The sequence below is a fragment of the Pteronotus mesoamericanus genome, unplaced genomic scaffold (assembly GCF_021234165.1).
Source record: "Pteronotus mesoamericanus isolate MK-2021 breed Mesoamerican mustached bat unplaced genomic scaffold, CSHL_Meso_final scaffold_651, whole genome shotgun sequence".
NCBI classification, from domain to species: domain Eukaryota; kingdom Metazoa; phylum Chordata; class Mammalia; order Chiroptera; family Mormoopidae; genus Pteronotus; species Pteronotus mesoamericanus.
In genome coordinates this window covers 17242651-17264829 of record NW_026555325.1, presented here as the reverse complement: position 1 = coordinate 17264829, position 22179 = coordinate 17242651, and the positions used below count along the sequence as shown (strand labels likewise).

The 22179-nt window shown below is 36.2% G+C and overlaps 1 protein-coding gene and 1 pseudogene across 1 annotated transcript in view; both read right to left on the bottom strand.

The window, feature by feature from the left end:
• The window catches only part of GALNT13 (polypeptide N-acetylgalactosaminyltransferase 13), a 593991-nt gene extending 574413 nt beyond the window's left edge, over positions 1-19578 (bottom strand). The window contains exon 1 of the mRNA XM_054562685.1: positions 19483-19578. The gene's annotated coding sequence lies outside the window, so the exon portion shown is untranslated. The remainder of the gene's footprint in view (positions 1-19482) is intronic.
• Positions 7006-7616, bottom strand: LOC129061799 (nicotinamide riboside kinase 2-like; annotated as a pseudogene).
• Positions 19579-22179: the final 2601 nt, after the last annotated feature.

Here is a 22179-nt window from a genome sequence, read left to right as displayed (position 1 = left end):
AATTATATATGTATATATAATTATTTTTATATATTTATTTTATATATAGCCATATATATATAAAACAAATATATAACAGCTGTTAAAGAAAACTCTCCCAAAGAACAGAGCAATATACAAGGACATGAATGATATTGGACAGGAACTGTTAGATATAAAAATGCAAATAGTGAAACAAAAAATACATATTTAGACATATTGTACAAGATAACTTTCCCAAATAAGATTGAAATGGATCATCATAATCCAGAAAAATAATAAAATATGATACTTGGATATATACTGATGAATTTAACAAATTTAAATTCAAAGAAAGAATTTTAAGAAACCTAGACAGAGCTACATGCATAGAAAAAAAAATATAGGATATTTGCAGACTTCTGTTAACATTAAATGACAAGATACAATGAAGTTGGGCTTTTGCATCTAGTGCGAATAGGGTTCCCACTTTTAAAACTTTTAATTTAAGCACAGGCACTACATTGAAAGGCTAAAACTCTGGTAGAAAATTCAGTCTTCATGATCTTACAAATAAGAGGAGAGCTACTGGAAAGTGAAAGGGAAATCTTGGAATAGAGAAAGTTCAAAAAGAGCTGTCCCAGACTTTGTGCATAAACTCTGCTCAGGTCTCTGGCTGAACATGAACCATGTGTATGTAGGGCCATACAAAGCAGTCAACTGAAGTTTGGGCTGCCACTCAAGAGACAGTGGTTGCAATTTTGAATTGAATGAAGTTAACAGCCTTCTGAAACAAAAACAAAATCTCTCGGAAAAATTGATCTCAAAAATTCTTTTTGCAAAAATATTGCACAACTCAGAATCTTCACAGTAAAACATTCACAATGTCCAGGATATAGTCTGAAACTACTCAATATATAATATTCAGGAAAGTTTTAATAAGTTTTGAAAGAAAAGACGAAGGCCCAAGTGATCTAGATGTTGGAATTAGCAGACAGGATTTAAAAGAAGCCATTGCATAAAGAAAAATTTGTTCATAGTAAGTAGAGATAAGATTTTAAGTTGGAAGTAGAAATATACATAATGAAAATTCTAGAGAGAAAACGTAACATCTTAAATTAAAAATTCACAAGATGGGATTAATACACAAGGGAAACTGAAGAGAAAAGAATAAACTTGAACAAAGATTAATAAAAGTGATTCAATATGAATAAAAAATTAAATTAAAAATACCTGTGGAGACAATATCAAAATGCATAGCACAGATGAAATCAGACATCCATTTGGAGAAAAGAGAAATAAACAGACAGGAAATGTATTTGAAAATAGTTCCACAAATGTAGTAAAAAGGCAAACTGAAAGATTCAAAAAGCTTAGAGAATCCCAAAGCAACAAATTTTAAAACTTAGGTAAAATAGACAATTCTTTACAAACTACAGCTAACCAGAATTGATACAAGATCAAACAGAAAATTTGAATACTCCTATATCTATTGAAGATATTGAATTCTGAATTTGTTATAAAAATTTTTTTCACAAGTAAAACTCCAAGCATGGATGGCTTTACTGGTTAATTCTATTAAAGATTTAATAAATGAATACTAACAATATACAACCTTGATCAGAAAATAGAAACTAGCATAAATCAACTATCAAAACCTGACAAAGGTATTACTCTCCCCAAAAAATGACCAAAAATATCCCTTATGACTATGAATGCAAAAATATTTAGTGAAATCTTAACAAGTTGAAGCCAGCAATATAATTTTAAGCCATTTGTAGTGTTTTAAAAGTAATAATGGGATTAACAGAAGCTAACTATATGTGCTATATATGTAATAATGAGATTAACAGCAGTGAAATATACATGCTATATGTGTGGATATTACTGTGCTAAATAATATAACAATATAATGTAAATAATATTGTCCCAATATATAATATGTAAACAAACTGCTTGAGTATAAAGGAGAAATTTAAATTGGAACAGAATTCACATGTAAGACTTTGATATATTTTTCTAAGTTTTTACAAATAGAGAGTAGATAAGAAAATCTGAACATTATAAAGATAATGTGAAATCTGACCTTGCTGGTATGGCTAGTGGGTTGACACTGGCCTGAGAACCAAAGGGCTGCAGATTCATCTCCCAGTCTGGACATATGCCTGGCCTGGGTTCTGGGCCAGGTACCTGGTTGGGAGCATGTGAGAGGCAACTGGTTGATGTATCTCTCAAATATCGATGTTTCTCTCCCTCTCCTTCTCCCTCCTTTCCCATTTCTTTAAAAATAAATAAAATCTTTAAAATATATGAAATCTTCTAGTTATTAATTTTACACAATGAAAACAAAAAATGTGCTTTATTTTCAAACTCACAGGGAATGTCTAAAAATCTCATACTGAGACATAGCAGTCCACCCAAAATAAAAAGACTCAGTATAATCCAACAAATACATAGAAAGGAGAATTTAAAAAAATTTAAACAAAGATATTGAATAGAAAAAATTAGAAGTGAAACTCCAAAAAAAATGAACCATTAAAAAACATGAAAACACTTTCCTAAAGACTTTGGTTCCTGACTTTCTTGATTCTTTAAAATTCTTCTCTTCCTCTCACCCTGTGTCCCTTCCCTTCTGCCTGCCTGCCTGCCTTCCTCCCCGCATAAGTAAACCCACAAGCGATTAAGAGTATATGCCTGGGAGGGAGGCCTGGCCTGGTGTGGGGTGCTGGAGCCTGAACAGAATGAAGATGACATCTGTGGCAATAATGACGATAGCCCAGCATGGAATGCTGCATCCCAAGTGTCTGTGGAGGGATTCCCAATTGGGAAGGTCATGGCAATGGTGAGAGCCAAAACAAGAGCCTGGGAAAGGATGTCAGAGGTTGTGGGAGTGAAGAAGGATCCACTTAAGGTGTCATGCAGCAATGAGATCAGCTCTGGGACTGAATGTGGCAAGGAGCACATCCTCATGGCAGCACGCAGCAGCAGCTGTAGCAGTGACAGACGCTAAACTACATTCGGAGAAATTTAAGACAATGGAAACAGATTTCCCATTGTCATAGGAGGAATAAAGATGAGTACCTGAAAAGGTGAAATATAAAATGAATCCTCTGATGTTTAATTGCAATTGGTTGTATCAGTGTTAAACTAAAGTTTTAAAGATGATGGCTACATAGATAGATGAAAATATGAGTATTTTGGTGTGAATATATATGTAAAAAACACATAGTCCCAAATTTTGTCCTGATAGGGCATTAGAGCAACAATATCCTGAGAGCAATAAACATATCTAGTTCCTAGATATAGGTTTCTAAATGTAATTCAATATTGAAAGGAACTAAGGTTCCTAGAAGAAAGAAATATAAAGAACAATGTGAACCTGTGACATCTTAAAAATTGATAAGGCATGTCAAGAAGACACAGGAGCTACATTAAAGGGATACCCATTGGCCAAATATGAGATAATTTGGACATGAAAATAAATAATAATGACAGTAGATTACAACTCATTGAGTAGAGAGAATCTATGAGTCCATGCTGATTTAAATGAATGGAGGAATAAATAAATGGTAATGACAAAAGCTTCTGTTTGTAGTGGAGTGCCAACTAACAAATGTAGGAAAATGATAGGGGAAAGGAAAACTCATCAACTGGTAACCAAAAACACCAATGGATGCTTGACTTAGCGGGTAGAAGTTTGACAGAATGGAATATTTACATGACTCAAACATCTCCTCACACATGCTTATTGATTTCAAATGTAAGAAGAATAAGTTTACTGTGGAGAAACTTGGCAATTACCAACTTATATCAAATAATCAAAGTAACATCATCAGTAATAAGACAAATCAAAATCATTTCTACCTGCTAGGAAGCAATAAAATGGTCACAGCCTCACCTCTTTAATATTTGTGCTCCAAATGAGTGGCCTGAATATTACAGAAAAACATCAGACAAAGTAGATTGAGGGATATTTTGCAAAATTTTTGCTCTGTGAACCTCAAAATGTTTCCAGTGAGGAACTGGGAGCTTCTTCAAGATCAAAGCAGCCTAAACAGATATAACAGAATGTGGCACATGACCCTGGATTAGATCCTTTAGCTGCAAAGAGCATTGTTAAGACAGTTGGTGAGGCTTAACTGGGGTCTGTTGAATGCATGGTAGTAATATCAATTTCATCATAGTTATTGCAAAAGCATATTCAGTGCCTGTCCTCATCAAGACAGCCTACTGGAATTATCATATTTTTAAAAACTATATTTAGAATTTTTTCTAGTAACATCCATTTTACCTATTTTTAAATTGCAAATTTTTAAAAAGGCAGCTTATTTTGGGTGTCACTCAGAACATTTTATGTATGTGGAAATTTAATGCTTTTGATGCATGAAATCTTAGGGGGAAAAAAGGCCTATTTTCTCTGTAGAACAACAATCTAAAACCATTTCTTTAAGAAATGTTAAACTCTAGAGACCAGATCCAAAGTTCTTTTATTTTAAAAAGTCCATTAAGTAAGAATTGCTCTCAGAAATAAAAGCAGATAGGCAGAGCATGCCTATGGATATTAATTAAATTCTCTGAAAATAAAGTCAGAAACACAGTTTCAAACATGACACAGAACTCACTGAAAGGAACCCCTACAGCTGTGGTGCTCACATTTGTTTTTTAGGTAATAGGAAGGAGTGGTTCTGTCACTCTGCCAAACAGCCAGGGATCTACCAGGTACTCAAGAAGATGCAAATGAACAGACAGACCAGGTCTTGATTGGGGCCCTCTAGTAATTTACCATCCCAAATTCAAAAGCTGGTATTTTCAATTAAAAACAATGTCAAGTATAATTTTTTAAGCCTAACAAAACAAACAAACAATAAAACTCTAATGCTCCAAAATTTGTAACTCTGGCCATGTGTAACTTAAGACCAAAATATAGAAGCTTGGTCAAAATATAATCTCTGACATCAAAAGTAGTACAGAGCATAATTTATCCAGAGTTGCAAACTAGAGAGGGATGAATGCTATGTGGATGAAAGCTCCAGGGATGCTTTCAAAAATAAAAGCAGCCCAAGTTATTGGGCAGGACTCATCCCTTTTGCAGCCAATCAAAACTCACCAGTCATTAGGATATTAGTACATTTGCATGCACCAACTGTGGGTAGGATCCTCACTTTAAGCATGCTGCTTATGCATGCAAATCTATCCCTGAGTGCTTGTTTATGTCTCTTTATATTCCACTGCAACCTCTTTTGCTTTCTGTAAATTCAGGAGACCAAACTTAGCAGAGCTGTGTTTTGATAGGTCAGTAAGTCAAAACAGTTACAATTCCGGTGATCGTCTTTTGTTTTCTCCCTAGCAGTTATGTTTTTCCTAGTGGAGACTATCTCAGGGGCCCACACATGAGAGAAAAGAAAAACAATTGCTGGTGTGAAGGCATGTTACTTATAACACATTATGAAACTGAAAAAGCATAACCTCTTCCTAGTAAATGGATTACAGTGTAGAGGAGAAGAACTCCAAGTACAAAACAAAACCCAAGCACCATTTTTAGTGCATGTGGGGTTCACCAGAGGCCAGTAAATTTAACAGAGGTACCAGGGACATGGTTTCTGACATACACAGCTTAAAGCAGTCACAAGATTTAGTGACTCAAACATCTACCTAAGCAGTGAAATAGACACTCTGGTCCTGAGCTGTGCTGGAGTGTCAAGGACAATAAAGAAACCTGACTGTTTTCCTGAGAATGAGGAAAGTGTAGATATTGAAGAAATGGAAAGAAATGGATCTAAGATGAATTCAGAAATCTGAAAGAGAAAGCTGTTAAAGAGGGGAGGGGATTAGAATAGCCTGCTTGAAAATCTACAGAAAGCCCCAAGCTCATACTTTGTGTTACTCAAGATGATTTCACCTACATTAAGTCTTACTCTACAAGTCCGCCTGCTATGAAATGGACACTTTGCTACTACATGCCTGCCGTGGCTTCCACTTTAGACCACCACGTTATTGCCAATAACCATTTGCTCAATAGCAGCTGTAAATGCTTTCCACAGAGAGGAAGCTACTTTCGAGACTTAATAACACTCATTCTAAAAGTCTTCACTGAAGAGGGCTGAATTGCAAGGTTGCTGGAATTAGCCCTGTTATAGGGAAGAAAAAGTTTCTTTATAATGTTATTAAGTCCATTATGAAACACAGCAGCATAAATGTGCAAATATGGATGCATGTGGGTATTGGGTAGGAAAAGGGGTAAATAGGAAAAAAGGAGCTGCACCCAGTTGATCTTAGCACTGTGGTTTAAGGAAAATTATTTTACAAATATTTATTGAGGTGTTTTTACCATTAGGGAGATGCATTAGGAGCTGTATATGAATAAACAGAGATATTGCAATCTTGAATCTTACAGAACAACTGCAAAGGTAGGCTGTTTCCTGCATAGTCTAACTTATGTCAATTTAATACATGACCGATGAAGAGGATGAATAATCTACAACCCTATAATATGTATATTTGGTTTTGTTGGAAAGCTTTCACCCATAATTACCCAAGGCTTAATCAAACAAGAGTTTATTTTTCCTTGAATTACAAGAAATACGGAGGTAAGTAGAGTTTAACATTGGTTCATCTCCTCAAGGATTCAAGATCCCAATATCTTTTCACTCTTCCACTTTTGCCACTTCTGCTGTTGAATTTTCATCCTTAGGCTCATTGCCTCATGGTTGCAACATGGCTAGTACAACTCCAAGCAACACAATGCCTTTTAAGGTGTGAAGAAAGGATAGGTGTGGCTAGCCATTGTCTCTATACTTTTATTAGGAAACAAAACATTCCAGAATGTCCCACTGATAAATATCTCCTTATATTCCATTGGCTAGTATCGAATCGCATGCCCATTTCTAGTATGGGTTTTCGTTTTTTGTTTTTTGTTTTGTTTTGTTTTTTAAAGGATTGCGTTTAATGCGTAAGCTGCTGTGAGGTTACAGATGCACCTTGGACTGTGATCCCGGGACCCTGAGATGCTGAGCAGTGAGTGGGTCTCCACTCTCACATGTGCACATGTCAACAGGAAATGGTTGCACAGGGTCCTGCTAGGACCTGCCAGCCTGGTCGTACTGTGGCCGGAGCGTACGTGCATCCCCCCAGTTCCAGACTGGGCTGTTCCTCCCCCTGCCACACCAGGAGCCAGTTCTGATGGGGTTTCTGGTGGAAGAGCTCCTCACGGACTTCATGCCATTCAGATGCACTACTTGCAGGCCATTGGCTTATAATTCTGGTACAGGGGCCATACGCTGCCGTCAAAGAGGTGGGCGGTGGGAGGATGAGGGACCCTGTAGCTTTGAGTACTCCTCCTCTTCTTGCACTCTTTATAGGGGACCATCAGGAAGTACTGTTGGCTGCGGAGTCCACCCGGGCGTGTAGGCATGCAGCAGTACAGCAGGATACCTTTCAGAATGAGGGCGTGGGTGTCCGAGGTGCCCAGCTGGACGCTGACCCTGGGGGCACAGACAAACTTATGCGGGTTGTTCAGCCAGGCCTGTGCGGTGCTCGACCTGGCCTCCGTGTGTGGGGACTCAGCAGCGGTCACTGCTTGAAGACTTCCTCCCCATCCGCGGGTTGGTCTGGCGCTTGAAAAAGTCATCCTGGTGGATCACATGGCAGTTAGGGGGCATGGTTTTGCCACATGGGTCATGCCTCTGATAACCACAATGCACTTCATCTCCACACGGAGCAGTGGTAGGGACTTCACAAAAATACAAAGATTCAGTTCATAAAGGGCTATTTGATGGGTTCCTATGTGCATCAAAAACAGGCTTAAAAATTAACCAAATCTGTATACTGAAAATTACAAAACGAGATAAATTAAAGAAAACAAATAATGAAAGTATAATCATGTTCATTCATAAAAAGTCTTAATGTTAAATTAATTAACTAATATTTTTATTTGATGCATACAAATTAATGTCCTTGCAAGGTTTTAAAATTGAAATACAAAATATGATGCTAAAATTTGCCTAGAAAAGTAGAGATCAAATACAACCAAGGAAAATTTGAAAAAGAACAAAGCGAGAGAGCAAAGCTTTTATAAAATATAGTAGTTAAGACAATGTTACTGGCATAAATAGACAACTAAGCAATAGAAGAGAATAGAGTTCATTATTTTAAATATGTGTATACATACTCATTTATATGTATATATGTATAATATCTATATATGTATACATATATGTATATATTTATATATAATATATGGTATTAATCTATCTGATTTATGATAAAGGCTCAACACAGTATCCTGGAGGAAGGGTAGTCTTCCCAATATATGGTACTGAGTCAACTGAGTCAACTGAGTCACTGGGAAAAAGTAAATCTTGACTCCTACTTATATAAAAATTAACTTCAGAGGGATATAGCTCTAAATATGAAAGGTGACTATAAATATTTTAGTGGCAAACAGAGCACAATAACTTTATGTTCAAATAGGCAAATATTTCTGAAACAGGATACAATGAACAATAACCATAAAATTAAAAATGATAAATTGGATTATATGAAATTAATAATGTATATCCATTCATATCACTGAGAGTTAAAGGTCAATCCACAAAAGAAAAAATTATATTCTAATTCATACATTTGACAAAATATTTATATCCAAAATATCTTAAATAACTCTTATAAAGCAATAAGAAAGGGCCATAAAATCCAATAGAAAAAAGAGAGAAAGGTTTTTACAGACATTCCATATAAGGAAATATCCAAATAGCCTTATTCTATGCTTACTGCATGCAAGAAGTGCTCATCTAAATTAGTACTTAGGAAATACAAAGTAAAACCACAATATGGTACTATTATAAACCTATCAGATGGACTTAAATAAAAAATACAGAAAGTAGTGATAGGCTTTGGAGAAACTAGAACTCTTATAGACTACTGGTACAAGTGGAAAATGGTAAAACATTTTATAAGACTCTTTGACAGTATCTGTTAAATCTGAAAATGTGCATACACTATTATCCGGCAACTCCATTCCATTCCAATTCTAATAAAAATACTACATGTTAAATGTTCATAGCAGCACTATTTGTAATCACTTCCCTAATGTCAAAAGAAACTACCAAATGCCCATCAACAATAGAATAAATAAATTTTTGGCCTATTCACACAATAGAATAATATACAATGAAAATGAATGAAGTACAACTATGAGCAAAATGATGGGTAAATATCGAAAACCTACTGCTGCACAAAAGAATGCAGAAACAACACATTATAATTCTATTTATGCAAAACTTCTAAACAGACAAAATCCAATCTATTCTGTTAGAAATCTCAGCATGTTTACTCATGGTCAAAGAAATAATGGCAAAAGAACAGGATTTAAGAAAGTTAAAGAAATAAATGAGTTCCCAGTTACCCTAATTGTGCTCTTTTTGACTATAGTGTTCCTAAAAAAGCAAGCTTTAGAATTTACATCAGATAACTAAAATTCATATGAAAATTAGCTAATGTCACATAGGTCTCAATATTACTATTTTGAAGCTCTTATTGCATGATTCCAGGTCAGTAGCTGGGACCCCAGGAGTTTCTGATATTCATTTTTGAACAGGTAAAGAGCTACTTAAATGTGTTCCTTTAACAGCAAAAAGGAGTGTATGGGGCTGGGGGAGAGTATGTGAGTTAAATGCTGTACTTTATTTGTATATATCTTAAAATTTAAAAAAATTCTTATGTGGAGACAGAATTTGTAGAAGTTTAGCCTTCACTGTCTATCAACATTTACGTTGGAGCATATTTACTTTGCGGGAATTTCATTAAAGTGTGCTTTGCTAAAGCCATATATCATCACACTCAAATTATGGCTGCATCAGAGAATGGCTAAAAAAAATTAACCTAAAGTATTGATTCCCCATAAAAAGATAAATTTGCAATTTAAAAAAACCATGTGAGCTATGTCTATGGGAGCTACTAGACACAGCATTGACTTGTCATTCTAATCAATCACTTTGATTGCACCTTCTCAAATAGCTGAAGCTATAACTTAAAATAACCTAATATAAAGTCCATGTACATGGGTATCTGTACTTCATTTTGGGTGATTTTTCCATGTATATGTGTGAGCACATGTGTTTGTGTATTACTAGTAAACGACTACAAAAATCAATCCTAATATACATGAAATATATTAAAATCTTCCTCATAAGTCTTCATTTTAAGGTTTATTATTGTGAAATTAAAATCCTCAACAAAATAACTCCACATAAATGCAAAAAAATAATTAAAAAATACAGGCTCTTTGTATTTTCTATTAACATGTTATACTAAAAATCATTATTAAATTATACCTACACACATAAAGATAGTACAAAAAATGTTTTATAGTTTACCCCAAACTAAGAAGGTAAAAGACTTTAAACATTCAGTATAATGTGAATATTCCATAAAATATAAATTCAAGAAGTGCCCCTTTTTTCATGTGACTAAACTGTGTGGCGCATTAGGAATGCCAATTAAAGTTTCAAATCACATTGCTGGAACCCACCGCCAGCAGCATCCGTCTTTCTCTAAAGTAACATCTGTGAAGCTGGCAGCATGGGACCAGATTTTTGGACACTCTGGGATAGCCTATCATAAGCTTTATGTTTTTCCCCCAAAAAGTCTCCTTGAACTTCTCTTGAACCTACTCCTACCTACCCATTTATTTTTTGAAAACTTCTCATGATTTTATATTGCCGTGTAATTTATAGGTACAGCTACTCCCTTTTAGTTGTATTCACTTTTTCAGAAAGACTTTGGACATATACAGAAGCAGATACCTCCTCCCCATCAATTACATATTTGAGAGGTATCTTTCAGTCAATGTCAGTTAGGCACCCAGAAAAAAAGGCATTTTGTCACTGGAACACAGAATCTAGTGAGTTGGAGAGGACTACAGACAAATCCAGTCTATTTTCATATGACAGAAATTCAAACATTTGATAACATCTGTGATGGTTAATTTTATCTGTCAACTTTACTGGACTAAGCAACGTCCAGATGGCTGGAAAAATATTATTTCTGGGTGTGTCTACGAGGACATTTTTCCAGAAAAGATTAGAGATTAGCATTTGAATCAGTAGACATAATAAAGAAGGTCCCTCTTTACCAATGTGGGCAGGCATTCAATCTGCTGAGGGCCCAAATAGAACATATAGGCAGAGGAAACAGTAATTCCTCTCTCTGTCCTTGTGCTGGGAAGTCCATTTTCTCCAGCCCTCAGATATCAGAGCTCCTGGTTCTGGAGCTTTTGGACTCTGGAACTGACACCAGCACCTCTCCTCTCCCTCCTGGGTCCCCACCCAGCTTTTCATCCCAGCATCTAGTTCTCAGGCCTTATTCAACTAAATTACACCATAGGCTTTCTGGGTCCTGCAGCTTCCAGAGAGCAGATTTGGGATTTCTCAGTCTTCATAACTTTTTGAGGCAATTTCTATAATATAATACCTAAGTGATAATTTCTTTCTCAACTTATCTTCCCTGTTTTCCTTTTCCCAAGCTAAACATTCTCAGCTTCTTTAAGCCATTACTGACTGATTTGGCAGTTGTTGTAATCATCCTAATAGTACCAGCACCAAAAGTAAAGACAAGTGTAAGGCCTAGGCTCCCTGCCATGATCATCAGAGATGCAATGGAATAGAAACAGTGAAAGATTCCTGGCACGGTCGACCTGACCTAGTTAATTAGAACCAACAGACAATCCTTCCCAGGAATTTGAGGGATATCACCATGGCATTCCTTCCTGCATAAAATGGGATCCCAGAGTTTACACACAGACTTCAACTGTTCTGTTCAATAGCAGCACAGCATGTTTTTTAGAGTGCTTTCTAGTTTTCAAAGTACATTCTAACCTTGCCCCTCACAAGAGGAGGAGGTTGGCAGAATAGGAGTTATTATTATAATTAACAGTATATAGATGAGAAAGATTGGGTTCATGGAGATAAAGGAACAACACATTCTTATAGCTGGTGAGGAGTAGAAACAAACACTCCACCCAGGATTTCTTCTCATGCTCAGTTCAGTCCTGACTATACTTTGCTGCCTCTTTGTCATGGAGGTATAAAAATATGCAGGTTGCTGTGGATCATGCTTGGAAGAGCACCTTGAAGGCCCATAGCTACAAGTACCACTTTCATGCACCTGAAACTCCAAAACAGGGATTTATACTTGTGGGTGTTTAGGAGCATCTAACTTTTTAAAAATAAGTTATAAAATTTACACAACAATAAGAAGAAACTTTAACCTCACACCAGAATATCTTTTAGCAGGGAGACAATTAATAGGAGATATTATAGGACACCAAAAACAAATATCCACTATTTTACTTTGTATCCTGGTACCAGTTTTTGATGAGTCTTAGTTCTGGTTTTTTGTTTGTTTGTTTGATTTTGCATTTGATTGTTAACAACCACTTTCATTTCTTCAACTCTCACATGATGTCCTAGATATTTTTTAAAGATCTATTTTAGTTTTGCCTTGTGATACTAATAACAATGAAACTGCAGTTATCTTCAAAATCATTTCCCCCAAATTATGGCCTTCTTCAGTAGTTTTTTTTAAAAAAGTGAATCTTGTTGACATGGTTAAGGGAACAAAGAGAGATTAGCAGTATTCTCAGAATTTCAAATGATTCTAGAGAACTATCAAAGGAGGGAGTATATAGATATCCTGTGGCTTTGTATAAAAAGTGTACTAATTTTCAGGTATTTTTCATTTTGTCTCTACTAGGTTTGAGTACTTTGTAAGTAAACCTAGATGTAAATATTGATGACTAAGCTCTAAATGTTGAGAAGGGTTTTTTTTTTAAATTATATTTCATTGATTATGCTACTACAATTGTCTTGATTTTCCCCTTTTGCCCCACCCCAGCACCTCCAATCCCTCAGCCAATCCCCTCAACATTTTTAATGTCCATGGGTCATGTGTATAAGTTCTTTGGTTATTCCTATACTGTACTTTATATCATCATGGCTATCCTGTAACTATCTATTTGTACATCTTAATTTCCTCACCTCTTAACCCACTGCGCCACACCTCCTCCCATCTGGCAACCAATACAACTCTCTCTGTGGCCATGATTCTGTCTCTGTTCTTCCTGTTTGTTTAGTTTGTCCTTTAGATTCAGTTGTTGATAGATTTGTATTTTTTGCCAGTTTATTGTTCATAGTTTGGTTCTTCTTCTTTTTCTCAAATAAGAAGACAGTCCCAATAATGTTTCATATAATAATGGTTTTGTGGTGATGAACTCCTTAGGTTTTTTTTTTTTTTTCCTTATCTAGGGAGCTCTTTAACTCTGTTGGGAAAGGGTTTAGAAAAGGGACAATAGCCTCTGCTTGCTTTGATACCAGACACTTCAGTTTGTCTCTGTGTACCACTGGTGCCTTTCAAGCTGCTATCCTGGTGCTGGGACTTAGAGAGAGTGAGTCTGAGTAAGCGAGTCTGTGTATGGGTTCTTTAAGAGTAACTGCTTGAGGCTCCAGAAGTTTCTTCCACTGACTTAATCCCTGCTGGTTTTTGTAGCCAGAAATTGCGAGGACTTATCTTCCTGTCACTAGAACCCTAGGCTGCAGGACCTGGTGTGGGGCTGGGACTCCTTCTTCCCCAGATATCTGTCCTGAATTTTTATTCACCACACATAGGTGAGAGACCAGCCCATTCCATGACTGTACCCCTCCTACCAGTCTAGATGGATGTGGTTTCTTTAATTCCATAGTTTAGACTTCCATGCAACTTGATTTCTGATGTTTCTGAGTGATGGTTGTTATATATTTTAGTTGTAATTTTGATGTGGTTGGCAAGGAGATGAGCTATGTCTGCCTATGATGCCGTCTTGACCAGAAGCCCTGGGACGGTTTTGACTTGGTACTTAAATAGGTCTTTTGGCTCTTTGGTTTCTATACAATCTATTCAATTCTGACTCAAAGTAAGCCAGTTACCAGAGTTACCAGAAAGCCTGTAGATTAGCTTAACAGTAAGTCATCACAAAAACCATGGTCTTAAAAATTCAGCGTGTTATTGAAATACTAAACATTTGTGCTTCCTTTTTGTTTTCTTTTTCTGCTATGCAATGCTCTACCAGAGCAGTAAGTTTTAAAACTTTATAATTTTTATGTAGAAATTTTAAATTTAGCTGAAAGTATTAAATATAAGCACTCAATTTGTATGATGTGATAATATTGAAATAATTCTTTGGGTGTGTTCTTTGCAAAACATGTTCAATATTGTGTTTTTAGAAAAAAACCAAATAATTTAGGAGTAATATCTAAGAAAGTATAGTACTTAAAAATGCATGAATCAGTACCCTGGGATATTTTAGAGATTATTTATTCTATAGATGCTTAAATTTCTACTAAAAATGTCATAGCAGTAGCAGAAAGTCTGCTTCACTTATTGTCTAAAAGAATACGAAAGTAGAATGGAATCCCTGCAGAATGGAAGTGGAACTTGCTAATATGCACTTTTATTTCCCATAAGTGACAACATTGCTAGCAATTAGGAACAACAAACAGCCAACAGAAGAAAAAAAAGACAAAGCAGAATGTTTGTTGTTTTGAGTGGTTCATCAGGGAATGCTTTTATGTCATGAGAATAAACACTGTCACCCAGGCAGGGAAGCTTCATTGCTTCCAAAGTCTGCCAGTGACATTTGAATAAAGTTATTAAAACTCTTCTTGTCCCTTAGTCTCCGCTGCAACAGATGAGGTGACAAAGTTGCATTTCAGAGCACGCCAGGTGAGATATAGGCAAACCAATGTTATTCAGAGTCAATGGTTTTATTAGGATTCAGGATTCATCTCAAAATGGACAGTGTCTCTGAAGAACATGAAAATAGTTCCCTTCTATTATATGACTTTAGTAGGAGTATTTCCTGTTCAGTTGGTTTAGTAACAGAGAAGCTTGAAGCTTTTTATTTCTTAGGTCCCTTTCTATGGAATTAAGAATCATTTTACTATTCATAGTCCTATTTATTTGACATAGCAGTACTTTTTTAGGGTTTGGTGGGATAACTTTCAAACTTTAATAAATCATTAGTTAGCTATTAAAAGGTTTCTAATGATCATTGTAATGATTCCTAAGTGTAGACATTATACAACCTAGGTCTTCAGTGGAGAGCAATGCCCAATAATACAAAACCTCACTTAAAACTTAATCTGAGCTTTGTGTAATACAGATTATTTCCTACTCATACAGGTTTAGCAAAAGGCATTATTTCTGAACTCCAAAATAAAATGTCATGACTGGCTGCCTTGGCTGGTTGGGAATTGTCATTTCCCATTGAGTGAGATTTAGAGATCTGAGATATTCAGTGAGACCAAAGCTCCTCAACACAATTAAGTTCCACCTCGTCTTCTGGCTTCTACTCACTGCTTTCCATACAGTGGTAGGTCCTGCCACGGGTGAGAAAGTAATGAGCCCAAATGAAACTCAACAGACTAAGGATTTCCTTTGCCTCTGCCCCCATCCATTCTTAATTCTCAAAACTTTATTACCGGTAAGACACTTATCACTGCCCTTTCAATGATATGAGAATAAAAAGAATACTCAGTGTTGTAAAGTTTTTTTTCTATTCAGAAAACCATCCACTGGCCCTTTTCCCTATATGTATGTAAAATGAAAAACCTCAGCTTGAAATTGTGACCACTTTCAGCTCTGACAGCCACACCATGAATCACACCAAACAAAAAGGGTTAAAAGAGGGAGTGAAAACGTAAACCACAAATGACTGTACATTTAGGATTTAAGGTGTTAATGTATGGTAATAAAAGAGCAACGGGTGGATTCAAGACAGAAGGATGAGGACAGGGATGGAAGTACAAGAAGCGAATATCCCAGCCTGCTGAAATGCTTCACATCAATCATTTGCTTTTTGGAAAGCTGACAGGTAACGCAACCAAAGAACAGAGATTGAATTGTAGCTTTAATTTATGTATGTTTTCAAAGTACATTGTGTTTAAAGTACTACAAGGAACCGAAACCTGCTGGGAGAATTGCAAGGCTGCAAAGCCATTAGCATCTACCATTGAAAGCTGTTAAAAGGCTGTGCGCCAGTCACAGCTGAAAGAGCTGCTGATACATGGTGGAGGGGCCAAAGCCAGCCAACACCCCTGGGAGCCAAGGAGACTGGAGGGCTGCACAACATACAAGCCACTGCCTCTAAGGCTCTGTATTTCCAAAGACAGTTTGTTCTAGACTTCATTCCCAGCTCCAATTACTGCCAAAACCATTGGTAGCAATTAACACTTAGTAGGCTGACAAAAATACCCTTGATTACAGATAGACCAATTAAAATAATAAATTGCACACACCCCAGTCAAGTTAACAACTGAGCAGCAAGAGCCAGCAATTGGATTTTGAGAGGAAGCTGATGTGAAATCCTGAGCGCTCCTGTGCCTTGCAGGCTGCTAGCTCACTAAAAGCCATGGTGGAATAGAGCGACAGAAGTTGGACAATGATAGCGAAAATGAATTACTTCAGACATATATTTTATACCGATAGATAAACTAAAGAAAGGGCATTTGAAATTTTAATAAGCTCTCAATTAACAGCTTGTGGCAATATTCCTTACCACTGTCATTTGAGAAAAGGTATAATGAGGGACGCTTGAAGTGAATGAAAAGAATGAGCTAAGGATTGGGTATAAAATAGTATTACCCTGTTTGTTTCTTGATATCTAGATTCAGACTAAATAGTATGATGGAATAGACAAGTCTTAGAATCCAAAGTGTGGGCACCATTTTAGCTTTTGCCACTTTTACTTTGCCTTGCTTCATTTAGGCTACTGGGGGCTCTTGGGAAGATTGGAAGGATACATCAAGAACTTAAATTTACAGAGCTTCTGGCCAAGGTGGAGGCATAGCTAGAGACACTTTGCCTCCTCTCACAACCAAAAGGACAACAATGAATTTAAAAACAAAAAACCACCAGAATTGCCAGAAAATTGAACTGTATTGAAGTCCAACAACCAAGGAGTTAAAGAAGAAATATTCATTCAGACCTGTAGAAGGGATGGAGACAGGCAGCCTGGGGCAGAGTGAATGTGCAGCAAGGTAGTGGCTGGAGGACTGAGCGAGGCGGCTGGCAGACTGGGTGGTCCTACATTTGTGTGCAGATAAAATGGGAGGAACAGCTGTGGAGCAGGCTGACCACGCAACCCAGGGTTCCAGCTTGAAAGAAAGCCTCAAAGCCTCTGGCTGTAAAAATCTGTGGGGTATGCAGCAGCAGGAGAAACTCCAAGCCTCACAAGAGATATCCACAGGGTCATAGAATGTACACAAACTCACTCACCTGGGAATCAGCACTAGGAGGGCCCAATTTGCTTGTGGATCGTGGGGGAAGTGACTGAAATTCTGGCTGAGAGGCCAGAAATGGCTGAGAGGACCACAAAAAGGAGATCAAAAACTATGAACAGTTAAGTGACAACAATCTTGCAATTATCAACAAATGAACCTTAAAAAAGTCGAAAACAAACTAAGCATACAACTAGAACAGGAACAGAATCGCAGAAAGGGAGATCACATGGAGGGTTGTCAGTGGGGAGGGGAAGTGGGGTAAAATGTAGTGAGAATTAGAAGCATAAATGGTAGGTACAAAATAGAAAAGGGGCTATTAAGAATAGTATAGAATATGGAGAAGCCGAAGAACTCATATGTATGACCCATTGACATGAACTAAGGTAGGGAATGCTGGGGTGGGAGGCGAAGGATGGGGGGGAATAAAGGGGAGAAAAAAATGGGACAACCGTAATAGCATAATAAATAAAATACACTTAAAAATATTTTTAAAATAACTTCTAATTTAGCACTACATCAATGCCTAGTTTCCCTTTCCTTAATTATAATATTGCAAATTGTTTAAGATAACCAGTTCAGGGCTTCGTCAATTTAAAAAAAAAAGTCTATGGCCATGATATATTTCATTATCATTAGAATAGAGGGAAATATGGCTTTCAGAGCCTAAAGGTGAACATCAGAATGTGGTCTTCTAGAATATGGCAAAATAATGGGAACATTTTGAAAAGTGTATGATGACAAAGTGAAATAGTTTCATGAGTGAGGACAGGACTTCATTCAGCATTCAAAAACATGGTACCCATATACATGCCTATAAAGTGTTTTGTTTAATTACACAATTCAAAACCTACTTTGAAAATTCTGTTGTATAAAATAGGGCTCCATACTTTTCACCTACATGTGGAGGCCCTCCTAGATGAAAAGTAATGGGGATGTTGTTCATGATAACTGTGTTCTACCTCAGTGAAAATATCAATTCTAAGTGGAAAAGACAAATGTGTCAAAAACTCTGAATTCCTGGAGGAGCGCCTCAGATTTGCAAGAACTCACCATTATGTAGGATAGATTTAAGAAATTTTTCAGGATACAGAAACAACAAGAAGTGGTGTTCCAATACAACAATGCTTGTCATTCAGTGCCTATGTCGAGTCTCTAGGAACTTTCCCCAAGATGCAGGATTGGGACCCTAAAAATTGGAAGAGGCCACTTAGACGAAAGAGAGCAAGTTACTTAGAACAGTATTCATTGTTAGATAAGAGCAGACACTTAAAGAACTTCAGAGACATTGGTAACCAGAGAGTGGAAGTGGCAGCAAATAATATCATTTTAAAAAGAAGAAAAATTGAATATTGAATGTAAACTGTAATTGAAAGAATTAAAAATTAACAAATTAAAAGGAAGGGGAAAGAAGGAAAGTTGGAAATCGGAGTGGTAGCAGAAGAGTTGTCAGGGTGCTGGCAGTTTTTAATATTTGATTTTTCCCGCGTTGGTCATGGTCATTGAAGGATACAGCCACTCTATGGAAGACCGTAGAGCCATAAGAGACAGAGAGTGCCTAGCAGAAAGAACTAACTTCAGCCAACTTGGATATTAGAGACATTGGGATATAAACAAGGTGGGAAGAAACCCAAGAATCAGGATGTTACCTCCCTACAGTGTTCCTAAGTGGATGATGGATAATCAATAGCATAATGGCTGCTCAAGTTTTATTGGCTCTCAGATCAATTTGTCCATGGGAGATAAATAAGGGCAGTATCAATTGCATATAAAATGGAATGTTAAAATATATTCTTTTGTCTAAAAGATAAAATTAGGTGCTTAGTTGTAGTTATTTCATTTTCAAGAATGTTATCAATTTTACCAACTAATTTTTAATGTGCGTATCTCTACAATTTAAATTCCTTATCCCCCTTAAATCTTGGTTTGTGCCATTAACAGAGTGCCTGAAGTGACTCATCTATTAGCCTTGGTGGTAGCCTTGAGAGAGTTGGTCAAATTTAAACAGAACTCACTGCTTCTTTTGTTAGCCTCACTCATTCTTTTATAAGAGGGCTGAGGTCGATTTATTTATTTAGCATTTCATTGAGGGGCAGAATGTGACTACCTTTTCAAAATGGTGGACCAATACATGTTTTGACCTCTGCAAGGTAGGGGGCTGGCTCTGTGTGGGCTGACTCTTAAGTGTAAACTTCAGTAATTAGACACCAATTACCTGTCACTGCTGATGGTTTCCATAAGTGATGGTAGCAGAGATGGCCATTATAATCGCAGTTTTCATGCCACTTTAAAAAGACCGTTGCCACATAGTGTTGTCTGTGAATCTCAAAGTCACGGGTGAATACATTTAGAAATAATCATGTACGAGGTGGCAAGCCTGTGTCCCTTTTCATGTCTGTGTAAACAAGAGGAACAGGTTTCAACACAAATCATCAGGCTGAAAGCCCAAGACTTTTCTAAGCTAGGAAATGTCTTACCTATTCTGTTCAACACAATAACTTATTCTCTAATTACAATAAGTAAATAAACATAGCCACAACTCCAAAACTATAATGAGATTTTTCTTTTTATTTTGTAGCTGAAAAGCTTGTCTGTTATAGTGATTCTCGAGCTTTGATAAGAACCAAGGAAGAGACTGGAGATAGACTGTACTGATTTTTGTTAAGTGTTGAGGAAGAAGACATGAGAAAAGATAAATTTATTAAATCGTAGAGTTCTTCTTTGAAGAACTAATAAATTGGTAGTTTCTTTCAAAAGGCAGGCCATAATTCCTAGGAATGTCATATGCAATACAATAATTATCATATTGAAATAATATAAAAAGTACACTTCTAATTAAAGTACAGTTTTATACTGGTTAATAAGAATTGGAGATCTAAGAATTGCCAATTACTTTTCTGGAGATTTTATGACTTTTTTGATATTTTATTGTACCTTGAGGTTTCTAAAAAATAAAAAAATTACAATTTGTCTATCACCTCAAAAATAATTACAAAGAGCCAATTTTATTCTTTATTTTCAGTGGCATCAAAGGAACTCCTTTCAAAAAGACCGCTTTAATTAGAGTTTTCTTTATTCCCAGCATACACAAGGACTGCATATTCCCATTCTCTTGAAATTAGGTGTGGACATTTGCCTTGGCATGTAAAGAATAAATAACAATGAAGTATTTAACAGCCAGTGTACAATTCTCCATATCTGCCTTCCTCATTACTGCAGCCAATAATGATCAAAGACCCCTGTTAACCTGCATTCCTGTGTAAAGAAAAATGTGGAGGAGAGCCCATAGTGACCCATGATGGGCATGAAACACTCGTGAGCCACAAACCTTGGTTGCATTACAGCATTACAAGTTTAGGTTTATTTGCTACTAATAACCGAATTCCTTTTGATTGGTATAATTATTCAACTTCTTTGTATTAGGGCATTTATTACAAAACACAGTTTTAATGTCAAACAAATCAGGGCTGAAATCTTGGTTCTGTCACCCTTTAGCTGGATGACATTGCTAAGAATCTCAAGTTCTCTGTACTTCCATATACTCATCTATGAAAATGTATTATGATAGCTACTTCACAAGGTGGCATGAATTACAATGGAGAGATATAAAGGACTGGACATAGTTCCTAACATATCATACTGAGCTGCACAATATATGGTAGCTTTTACTATAATTATCTTCTCTAGAAGACTACAGCATAAGCTCTTTCAGGTTACGCACAATGACATCAGGTTCTAACTGAGGCCAGATTTTTTAGTTAATGTTTCCACTAATGTAACCCCCTGCCCACTATGAATGTTCTAAAGCTACAGATTTAGGCCAAATTATAATAGCAATTTTTTATGAATCCATTTCAGAATCCTGAGCTTAGTAATTTTGATAAATGAGTCCTTCAAAAACTTGGCTTTAGTAGTGACTGATAATGGTTTAGAGAGCTGAGTTTAGAGCTGAGTAATTGTACAACAAAGTTTCTATAGCAAAGCCCAGGAAAAAAGGGGGCCTTAAAATGCTGTTTTAAAAGCAGGTCTTTTTACTCAGAGTACAAGTGTTTCTAGTTTATTTTTTCAATAACATCAAATCCAATTTCCAAGAATTTCATTATTGAAGGAAACAGATTAAGAGTAAAAACAGACTAAAAATAATGACCATTTGTAGCATAGGATGACATTGTTTTTGGAAATTTGAACTCTCAGAGACCGCTTAATTTTTAAAAATAATCAAATTCACAAAGACAATAAAAAATAAAATATATGAACTTGTTGATGTAGCTGATATATTCAAGTACCATAAAAATATCACTTAAACAGTTCCCGTGTCTATAACAATTGTTTTACTGATAAATTTATAATAGTATTAGGGAACTGCACATGGAGTAAATGAACTAAGATTGTTGGGTGGTTGGATGCCTACTATTGTCCACTATAGAAAAAGCATAAAACAAAGATTGGCTTTCTTGGAGCTATAACCTAATTGAGAAATCAAAATATACGGCTCTTCCTTCTTTAAGCTTAATGTGTACAGTTCAGATAATAAGTATACTAGAATTCAGAAGAGTTAAAATGGTTTATACCAGTTGTTTTCAAAATGTGGTTCATGAACTCTTAGGAGTCACTGAGACCTTTTAAGGGCTCCAAGTGTCAAAGAATTTTCATAAGATTATCAAGATATTATTTTCCTTTTTCAGTTTCATTCTAAGTGCACATGGAATTTCTAGAGCCTACATGAAGTGTGATGATAAATTTAAAGACTGTATGACATAAGTTTTGAAATGTTTGTACATAAAATAAAGCTAATCAGATACATATCTAATCAAATGCATAATTGTTACTATACCATATAGCAGTTAGGAATAGATGGTGGTTTTATTTTATACACAGTCTCTCTCTCTCATACACACATGCACGCGCGCGC